Source organism: Herpailurus yagouaroundi, unplaced genomic scaffold, assembly GCF_014898765.1.
Source record: "Herpailurus yagouaroundi ecotype Mexico unplaced genomic scaffold, PumYag 188, whole genome shotgun sequence".
Classification (NCBI taxonomy): Eukaryota; Metazoa; Chordata; class Mammalia; order Carnivora; family Felidae; genus Herpailurus; species Herpailurus yagouaroundi.
In genome coordinates this window covers 12,201,634-12,212,705 of record NW_024412419.1, presented here as the reverse complement: position 1 = coordinate 12,212,705, position 11,072 = coordinate 12,201,634, and the positions used below count along the sequence as shown (strand labels likewise).

The 11,072-nt window shown below is 49.2% G+C and overlaps 1 long non-coding RNA gene across 1 annotated transcript; it reads right to left on the bottom strand.

Moving 5' to 3' along the window:
* Positions 1 to 402: 402 nt before the first annotated feature.
* LOC121044126 (uncharacterized) lies at positions 403 to 8,937 on the bottom strand. Its single transcript, XR_005797145.1, has 3 exons — positions 8,797 to 8,937; positions 3,303 to 3,456; positions 403 to 697 (listed from the first exon to the last, which is right to left on the bottom strand). It is a non-coding gene; the product is annotated as an uncharacterized LOC121044126 (long non-coding RNA).
* Positions 8,938 to 11,072: the final 2,135 nt, after the last annotated feature.

Genomic DNA, 11,072 nt, shown 5'->3' with positions numbered 1-11,072 from the left:
TGCGCTGCCCATGAATACTCCTCAAAACTTTCATGCCAACCAGTCCCGTCTCCCCTACCCCTCATGGAGTTTTCATATTCCAGCTTCTAAGCCATTGAACATGAAGTCCTTTGTCTTAGTTAGAGTTCCCTCCGAAGCGGAGCCTGAGACAAGTATTCGAGTGCAGTTTGCTCATTTGGGAAATGATCCTGGCAAGCCGGAGCAAGGAGGAGACAGGATTAGGGGGAAAGTTAGAAAGAGGTGTGTTGTTGAGCTGGTTTTCACCATGGTAACAAAGACCCGATCCATTGGGAACCCTCTGAATCATGATACAGAATTATTCCCCCAAAGGATGAAAGGCTGAGGCATGTATTTCTATCTCTCATTGGTTAAGAATCGGATTTGTTATCTAATGCTGAGGAACAGTTTTGCAGCCCAGAATTTACTGGCTTACAGCAACATACATTTATTATCTCACAGTGTCTCTGGGTGAGGAATCTAGGACTGGCTCAGCTGGATGGTTCCAGCTCAGGGTCTCTCATGAGGTCACAGTCAGACTGTCTGCTGGGGCTGCCGACTCTGAAAGCTTGGCCAGGGCTGAAGGGTCCACTTCCAAGATGACAGCCTCACACAGCTGTGGGCAAGAGACCTCAGTTCCTTGCCTTAGGGGCCTCTCCATAGGGCTGCTCACAACATAGCTTCATCCAGAGTGAGTGACCTGAGAGAGAGGACGAGAACGAGCCCCTAAGATGGCATCTGTAGTCTTATCACCTAATCTTGGAAATGACACACTATTACTTTTGTGGTTCACTGTTGGCCACCCGATCAACTCTGGTACAACACGGGGGCAGAGGTCACTGGGAGCCATCTTAGAAGCTGCCTACCACAGGGTTGATCTTCAAGCATTAACCCCCTGCAAACACACACACACACACACACACACACACACACACACACACAGACTCCTAAGATGAAGGAGCTCCCAGTTACGGAGCTAGGAAATGCAGTGGGTGCTTGAGATAGGAAGCTGTCAGCATGCACAGGAACTGTCCAGCAGTGGAACTGACAGTTGGCCAAGGGCATGTAGCACAAGGCACCAATAGCACCTGTCTATGTCCCATGCTGCGAAATCCTCCTCCTCCTGGCCTTCCCTCTGCCACTCTCCCCTGCTCCGATCATGTGTATCCTTCAAAGCTGCCCTGTAGCCATACGATCATCCTGAAATCCTCCTTGACCACCTGGCTCCCAACCCTTCACATGGGCTTGCTTTGGTGTTTGCACAAATGCTGTTAGAACAGCCGACATATTAGATCCCAAAGGGCGGGAAGCATTCTTCACAGTGTTCACTGTAATCCGAAGGACTAGAAAAGTCCTGAGGTAGGGTGGTCTAGACTGGCTACTGTAGTGGCTAGAGGTGTCATGAGTGTCCAGATATGTCCCATCTCTCTACTCCCCCTCAGGGTGTCAGCCTTGGCTTTAGCTAGTCCCCTCGAACTCTAGAAATGTCAGCTGAGCAACCAGCCAACACATCCAGACACAACAATGCCCATAGATAGAAAAGAAGTGTGCATTCCCCATGTCTCCTTTTAAAAGCAAGGACAACTTTCTTGGAAACCCCCGGAGGACTGCTCTTCACATCTAATTGAGAAGATCTTGGTCCCCTGCCAACCCTAAACTACTCTCTGGCAAGTAGAATTGGATTGTCATGACCAGCCTAGAGGGATCAGTGGCCACCCAAGAACAGAAAATGGGATCACATTCCCTGAGCATGTGGCCACAGCGGGAGCGGATGCTCCCAGACTTGGAATTAAGCAGCGTGGGGCTCAAGTCCCTACTTGGCCACCTACTTTCTCTGAGCCTGTTTCCTCCTTTATGAGGACAGTGAGACACATTTTGTATGGTTAAAGTTAGGCCCTAGCACCTAACATCTCTCCAGTTAACTAGTTCATGGCTCACCATCCCCATTGCCACCAATTTGGTCCAGCCCCCTCCAGCCCTCCCCCCTTTCTCTCTCTCACATGCACACACACACACACACACACACACACACCCCACACACACCTTTTAGGATTTATAATTGACATATATCTTACATACAGAGGGTATAAAAATCTTAAATGCACAGCTCCATAAGTTTTTACATATGTACGCCCCCACGTAACCACACACAAATCAAGCTGTAGAAAATTTCCAGGACCCCCAGAACACTCCCTTGTGCCCCTTCCCAATTAATACCTCCCCAAGGTAACCTGCATCTGACCTCCAGCGTAATATATTAGTTTTTCCTGTTTTTGAACTTGGTACAAATGGAACAATACAGTATGTATTCTTTTGTGCTGGCTTCTTAACTCAACATAACGTCTGGGAAATTAATCCATGTTGTTGTGGGTAGATTTCTCTCACTGTTACATAGTGTACCATTGTATGAATATGCCACGATTTATTTACCCAGTCTACTGTTGATGGACGCTTGAGCTGTTTCCAGTTTTTACTATTATAAATGATGCTGCTGTGAGTATTTTTGCACACATCCTTTAGTGAGCTGTATTTGTATTGAATACACAGCCAGGAGAGGAACTGCTGATCGTAAGGTGTATGTAGGTGTAGCTTTGGTAGTTTCTACCCCATGTCTTCCAAAAGAAATCTGCTGATTTATACTCAAAACGGAAATGTGTGGCCTCCGTAAGCTCTTGTCTGGACTACTGCAACACCCTGATCGCTCCTCTTACACTTGGAACGCCTTCTCAAAATTATCTGAGTCCTACCCTCCTTCATGTCTGGGATGCTGGAGGCTGGCAGAGCCGTTGGGGAGGGCTCTAGCATTCATTTCTCCCCATTGGGGTGTTTTCTGAGCTTCTAATCCCTCTTTCCCCCCCCCAACCCCACATACAAGGTTGACCAGATGCCTTGAGGAACTCTAAGCCTTGTACCCACGGGGTTGTTTGGGGTTCCTATGGTTATTGTCAGCCCCAGAAGGGCAGCCTGGTGACCAGATCACTCTTGTTGCCATCATTGTATTTCTTTTCTAGAATCACATAAGAATGGACTGCCAACATGGAGGCTTCAGGTTGATTTGGGGTGATTCACAATAGACATAGGAGGACTTCAGGGTTCTGGGATATCCTTGCTGACCCTTAGGCTTGAGCTGCACATATGGGCCCATGCACCATGCACTCTTGACTACTCATATTCCCATCACAGTGCCTCCTGCAATCTACTCTACCCAACAGAGGTGTGGGGGGAGGGCAGCAGACAACCTTTACCCTTGCATCCCCACTGTTGGCACCCTGAGTGGCAATCCGCCCCCTCCACAGGCTCCATACCATTTACCAAGCTGTCCTCTGTGGGTGGCTGCTCTTGTCTTCTCCTGGGCCTTCTGAAGACAGTTGCTACACAAACCAAATGGGACCTTCCAATCAATGTCCTCTCTCGCCTCCGGTTGATGTGGGATCTATGCTCTCCCCAGGTGATATTAAGCTGTGAAAGATGAAGACAGACGTTTCTTGTGCCACAGGTCCTTTGCCCATCCTCCCCACTGCTAGCAGTGTGTGAAAGGCAAGGTCGGCATTGAAAGAGATTACATTCTTGGAATGCAGTGATAATGACACACAGACCTCAAGATCCTACGATTAGGTTACAAAATTCTGAACAGTAAATTTAACATGACCGGAACATGAGCTATCAATTACATCTTCCTGTATGAGACTTACACTGGTGATGATGGAACCAGGCTTCGACAAATGGTATCAGGAAACTGCAAGGGGCAAGAGGTTCTAGTTGGTTTCCATACAAGCACATCCTGACGAGCCATAGTGTTGTGAGCACTGATAGTGTTTCTTCTTTTTCTTTAAGTGGGAGATCGGCAACTAACCAGGAACCAAGCGTTTGTTAGTAAAGACCCTGTTGAAATGATCCCTAGATCTCAGCAGTCACAGACGGTGCTCGGACACTAATTGGGAATCTTCAGCAGCACTGATTAGATGACAAACAAACAAGGGCACCTGGGTGGCTCAGTCGGTTGAGCGTCTGACTCGGGCTCAGGTCATGATCTCACTGTCCGTGAGTTCAAGCCCCACATCAGGCTCTGTGCTGACCGCTCAGAACCCGGAGCCTGCTTCAGATTCTGTCTCTCTCTCTCTCTCCCCATCCCCTGCTTGCACTCTATCTCTCAAAAATAAGCAAAAATGTTTTAAAAAATTTAAAAAGGTGATAAACAAACGTATAAGTACCTCTTTTCTACTATCATTCAAAATCTTCATCAAGAAGCCATTATATGGTTGATCCTCATTATTTACATGTTCTATATTTGCAAATTTTCTTCCTCACTAAATTTATTTGTAGCCCCAAAACCAATACCCAAGGTGCTTTATTTTTAAAGTTTATTTATTTATTGTGAGGGAGAAAGAGAGAGAGAGAATGGGAGAGGGGCAGAGAGAGTGAAAGAGAGAGAATCCCAAGCAGGCTCCACACTGTTAGTGCAGAGCCCGATGTGGGGCTTGAACTCACACACTGTGAGATCATGACCTGAGCCAGTAACCCAGCAGTGTGTGAAAGGCAAGGTCAACATTGAAAGAGATTACATTCTAGGAATGCTAAGTCGGACACTTAACTGACTGAGCCACCCAGGTGCCCCCCAATACCCAAGGTGCTTTTGCAGTTATTTGCATGAGTGTGCAGAGTGGTAAAAAAACTCGAGTCACCCAGTGTGCACATTCCCACCAGCTGACGTTGGATAAGACAATGGCCTATCTGGTCTCAGCTCTTGTACTGTAAAAAAGTGTCTTTTTTTTTTGAGGGAGAGAGAGGGCACAAGTGAACAAGGGGCAGAGAGAGAGAAGCGGGGCTCACCCGACGCAGGGCTCGAGCTCACCCAAAGCGGGACTCGAACTCACGAACCGTGAGATCATGACCTGAGCTGGTCAGATGCTTAACCGACTGAGCCACCCAGGTGCCCCGAAAAAGTGTCTTTTTCAATTACATTTAGTGTCGCTTTCTTTTTTCCTGAATTTTTGTGCTTTTTCTTGGTGATTTCACTGTTTAAAATCCTGTTCACCACAAGCACCGTGCCGAAGTCTCTTAGTGTTCCTGAGTATGAGAAGGCCGTGACGTGCCTAACAGAGAGGACACGGGTTCAGGCATGAGTTGCAGTGCCGTTGGACATGAGCTCAATGTTAATCAATCAACAATACGTATTGAATAAGTTGTCTTTAAACAGAAGCGCATAAAACAAGGTTATGCGGTGATCGGTTCACAAAAATGTGACCAGAGGCTCTCAGGAACCTACCCCTGTATTTCCCCGAGGAGTGATAGTTCAGGGTCCTTTAATTTGATGTTTGCAGTAACACCACGAGTATGAGACCCGTTGGGTCTCATGTGGGCGCATGAATCTCCCAGCAAAAAAATGTTTGCAAAGGGTCCTGCATACCCAGGGGCAGCCCTGTTCCCGCAGTGGGGTTGCAGCAAAGTGCTCTAAGGTGACTAGTTTTTAGCATTTTGAGCCATCCCAACCTGCCCCCCTCCCCCGGCCCTGCCAAAGTGTCGGCAGGGAGAGACACAAAGTGACCGGGCGGACCCCGGGTTGGTCTGTTCAGACCACCAGGACAAAATACCACAGATGGTGGTTTAAACAACAGAAACTGATTACTCACAGTTCTGGAGGCTTGAGGATCAAGGTCAAGGTGTGGGCCAGGTTGGTTTCTCCCGACACCTCTCTCCTTGGCTTGTAGACAGCTATCTTCGTGCTGTGTCCTCACATGGCCTTTTCTCTGTGAGTTCAAGTCCCTGGTGTCCCTTCCTCTCTTTATAAGGACACCAGCCATATTGGATCTGGGCCTCACCCATACAGCCTCTTTAAGGGCCCTGTCTCCAAATACAATCACATGGGGGTTAGGGTTTCCACCCACGACTTGCGGGGGGAGGTGGGGGCGCGTAAGTCAGTCCATAACAGGTCCCATGTGGACAAACTCACGGTCATCGTTTTCTAAAGGAGACGGAGGGAGTGACGCCACGGACCTCAGGGTGGAGGGCTGATAACCTGAGCCCCTCCCTCCACTGCCGCCTTCCTTTTGTGGTCTTCTGGAGCCTGACAGCCTCCTATGTTGGCAGAGCGGCTGGTGTTTCTGACTCAAAAGAGCTGGATTTGAATCTATGTGAATGGAGGCTGGAGGAAGTCAGTGTGAGCCTCAGTGGGCTCATCTGTAAAGTGGGTTTTCCAACCACTGACCTGCCTCAACCTCATAAAGCTGTCGTAGGATCATCTGGGAAAAAAACTCGAGAGGGTTTCATAAACTGGAAAGTCCTAAAGTATGAGAAGGAAGGGCACCTGGGTGGCTCAGTCAGTTACACATCCAACCCTTGATTTCGGCTCATGCCACAATCTCACGGTTCATGAGATCAAGCCCCATGTCACAGTGCAGAGCCTGTTTGGGATTCTCTCTCTCTCCTCTCTCTGCCCCTCCTTCGCTTGTGAGCACACGTGCACTCCTCTCTCTGTCTCTCTCTCCAAATAAATAAAAAAACGTTTATAAAGAGAGTGAGAAAGGAAAGGGTGACTGCATAAGGGTCAGATTTACTTGGGCAAGAGCATATACAGTAATACCTTTTAGCCCTTGACTTTGTGTGTTTTGGGAGGCTTGCTCCCAGCATTCTAGAGGAGGAGCGCACTGGGCAGGAGAAAGCATGCGACACCGTCTCATCCTTCCACTGTGGCCGCACAAGTAGCAGTCGAGTCGGAGGGTCGCAATTTTTTTAAGGTAAAATTTTCAACCATAGATCCTGACAAACTAACTTTTAGGTTGTTGAATAAAACAGACACACATATGCATTTGTCATTCAGACACTACCACGGGCCTCAAGGCAATGTATTGAATTTTTTTTTTTTTAAAGGAAGCAATTTAAATGAGAAAAGTTAAGCATTATAATCGGAGAGCGTTGTCAAAAAACCCAAAATGCAATTCTGGTTTAAAAAAAATAACGGAAGAGAAACCTTAATATAAAATCGATCAATGGGTATATGAAACAGTGAGAAGAAGGGTGGAAGATAAAACCAGCTCTGAATCTTTTAGTAAATTTCATAAAAGTGCCAATTTGATGGATTTAAAACACTTTATGAAATGTGGGGGAAAAAACCCACACGAATACCTAAGGAAACCCATGAAAATGGCTGAAGCAAGAATTGAATGGAGTAATCAAGGAAAAATCCATCCTCTGGTGCTTCCTTTGCCAGCCTTGCCCTCATCTGGGTGGTGGCCCTTTCCTTTCGCTCCTGGCCCACATTTGTCCCCAGCAGCCTATCCTCGGAGAAGTCAGATCCTCCATTAATAACCCACAATTGACCAATTAGGTTCAGCTGCAAAGCTGGAATTAGCTGAAATTTTAAATGTTCCAGTTCAGCTTAGGATGTTTCCAGAAAGCCCCGTTTTACGTAATCAAGCAAATTTACCATCATTAGTGGCAATTAAGATAAAGTGTTAATGACTCTGTTTACCCTGGTGGGAACATATGCAGGGTGCGTGCGTTCGAGGCAAGGAGAGGAGCCGAACACGGGGCGATGCCTGGGAGGTGGAGTCTCGGGGTTTGGAGGAGGTTCTCTCCTCGCTCCTCATAGAACATCAGAAGGCGCACGCGCCCTCAGGGAGTAACGCTGTACGTGGGGAAACTGAGGCGCAAAGCGCGTCCGGGGCTTTGCTGCCCACGGCCCCTGCTCTGCATCACTTCCGACATCACTCAGCTGCCTCACTGGCCTGAAGAGTTATCGTTGGTGGAAGGAGTCAAGAAGGAGAAGGAGAAGGGGGCTGTTTAAGAGAGCACCCCTGCAGTTAACTATGCATGCGCGCTGAGTCATTAACTTACTCGACCCTGACAACCACCATCTTCCCGGAGAGACCTTCTTAGCCCCATTTTACAGATGAGAAAACGGAGGCTGGGGAAACTCAAGTCCTTTGCCCAGGGTTACTCCTCTGAGTGTCTTGGCCGGTCCATTCCACGACCCAGCCTTCCAGCTCTGCCCCTTGCCCCACTTACACCCCCACAGCCAGGTTTATCCCGAGCTTCCGGAGGAGGTCTGGAGTGGGAAGACGGAGATCAAAGAGGGCTTTGGGCCTGATGGGGCCTGCCCGCCTCTCCTCAGGCTGCCTGCAGTTGTGGGACAAGTCCCAGGGAAGTGGCTTCCCCTTGTGGCTTCCAGCCTGGGGAAAGGGCGGCTCGGTGGCACTCGTCAGCTCAGGACTGGGGGGCAGCAGGGAGATAATTAAGGGGTAGGGAGCAGTGGGGAATTGAAGCAATTACCCAGCTAATTGAGGCCCAGTGGCCCACTTTCCCTGAACATCGGGGTGCCAGGCTGGGAAGGCTGACCGCCCGAACCTTCAGGTGATGGCACCTGAATAGCCTCCCGAAACAGGGAGCTCTGGGAACCTGAAATCCTTGCTTCGGGCAGCGTCTCCAGCCTCTGCTTTTCCGCAGCGAAGGCAGGTTGCGCGTGAGGTTGCGGCCTCCGGGAGGGACTGAAGGAGAGGGAGAGGTCGCTCTCCTTCACGGGACTCTGGATCAAATCATTTCTCCTCACTTTTGTCATCCCGCGGAATCATCACAGGGACCCCATTTCACACACGGAGAAACTGAGACCTCCGCAGCGTGGGCCATCTGCTCAAAGTCACGTCCCCGAGCCCGAATTAGCCGGCACGGCCTGGGTCTTTCGACTTCTGGCTCCGTTATGTCTTTCCCCGCGCCTCCCAGCTCCTGCCTGGAACATGAGTTTGGACACGCACGTGTGTTCCACCCCCACCTTCCCGCCTCCAGCCCCCACCCGTGGAAACAAACCTATTCGCCATCCGCGGAATGAGTCTTGAGGTCACCGTTTCGGGAGCTGGAATTCTCCTCGCTGCCGAGAGCCCAGCTTTTGTGTTTGTTGTGTAGACAAAGGCGGCCTAAGTTAGCACATGTGTTCCAGAGGCTCCCGCCCCATCCCCTCCCCAGGGACCCACGGGGAATTCTGCTAAGATAATTATCTCCAACTGGGGTTTTGTTCGGTCCTCTGGTAAGACAAGCTCCCCGTTTAGAATAATAAGGCTATGCTATTGAAGGCTAGCCGGGAAATATTTTTCAAACAAGCAATTCACGTATGTGTTTCACATATGCCGCTCATTAAGGTTTATAAGACCTTTTGGTCTTCACCATAAAGCTTGTTTTTTTAAAGGTTAAAGTCAGCATGCCCCGGTTACTGCCAGCACCCTGCTTCCCTCTTCAGATGCGACAGAATCCTGGGAAGTGTTGAAAGGGAATCAAAGAAGCTGAAGCCTCCCGACCCCGCGGCAGAGGAACGAATGGTGGCCCCAAGAATTCTCTGCCCCACGAGAGCAGGACCAGGAGGGGGGCCCTCCTGCCTGACCCCCGCGTGTGCACAGGGTTCTCCGATTTAGAAAACAGGGGTACATCTTCATCCCGGTGACTCACAACCTGGGAGCACATTAAACTTACCCGAAATGTGTAAGAAACACATCCGCCTGGGTCCCAGCCACCCAAATCCTGACCGAGCCAATCAGAGGCAGGTGGATCCCCGGCACTGAGTAGTTGTTGAGCTCCTTGGGTGGCCGTGATGTGCAGCCAAGGTGGACACCATCCCTGGGCTCCTGGGTCCCCGAAGCTGTCCTGCAGGTGGGCGAGTCAGGATTCATTCTCTGTCTTCTAGAGACGACGAAAACACAGCCCTGGAGCAGACACAGCATGCCTGTACGTGGCAGAATTAGGACTTGAATCTGGCTGTCTGACACCTTCTTCCAAACCCCCCTTGTAGTCCACGTGATAGCGACAGCTACCCCTAACATTCACGAGCCTGGCCACCAATGTCGGTATTGGGATGGCCATTTAGCAGATCAGGAAACTGAGGCTCGGAGAGGTTACATGACATGCCTCATGTCACATCACATACAGAGGATCTGATCGCAAAAGTCCTGCAGGAAGCAGGTTACATGGGGCATCGGAGTTTGGCCATTAGGTTTCCACCCCTGGGCAGTGCGACCTCTCTTTCCTGTGTTTAAAGTGTCTCTGAGGTCCTTTAAGGACCATATGCAGAAAAAGGAAGCGAATGTCCATTTATCGTTCACCTACCATGTGCCAGACCCTCTGCTGGCTGTTTTACCTATATCTTCCGCGTTGAGTCTATACGACAGGTGTTGCCCTCCACATTTTAAAGGCGGAGATGCTGAGGGCTACTGTCATTTGGTGACCTGCTCCAGGTCACAGAGCTGGCAACTTTCAGAGTAAACCCCCTGTCTGTGGGCTTCCACACACACACACACACACACACACACACACGCACGCACTGCCTTCCCGCTCTGGTCACAGTGGCAGGTGCGACCTGCCCAGACATACGGAAGAGTTTCAGGCAAATTTGAAAACAACAAAGATAATTAAAAAGGGGGGAAACGGTTTTATTGTGGCCTTGGCTGGATTTCATTGTTTTTGAAGTCATTGTTAATTTGGTGCCAGGGCATTTTAATCAATTAGGTTGAAGCTTGCTGTTTATGAACCCACTAAGAGTGTGCGTTTGCTTTTGTTATTAATTAAGAACATCATTCTTTTTAAGCGTTCTTTGAGCAAACCTTTCTTTGCCTCCTAGCTTCTTTTACACATGGCCACGGGGGGAATGTAGAAATAGAAGACCATGACTTGGGGAGAGCCCAGGACGGGGAACCAGGAAAGCTGGGTCTGACCCCGGGGCTGTCCCTGACCCTCAACGTGATCCTGGATGAGTCACTTGACTTCCGCGAGCCTCGGTGCCTTCCCCAGATGGGAGATGATGATCCTCATCCCAGCTTCCTATCAAAGATGCTCTGAGACAAAATGAGAGAATCAAGATAAAACCTTAAAAACTGGAAAGGGTCATGCAAAGACAAAAGTTTTTTTGCTAAAGAAAGTATTCCTGTTCAAATCTAAAACCTTTTTCCGTACCATGATGTAAGATACACACTGTTATTCCCATTTGGAAAAACGTTATCAACCACAATGGAGGGCCACACTTGTTTACTCAGTGTCCTTTGCCGTTTGGGGATCCACCCACTGTGGGTGGTAGAATCAGCCGTTTATTCATTCGGCCA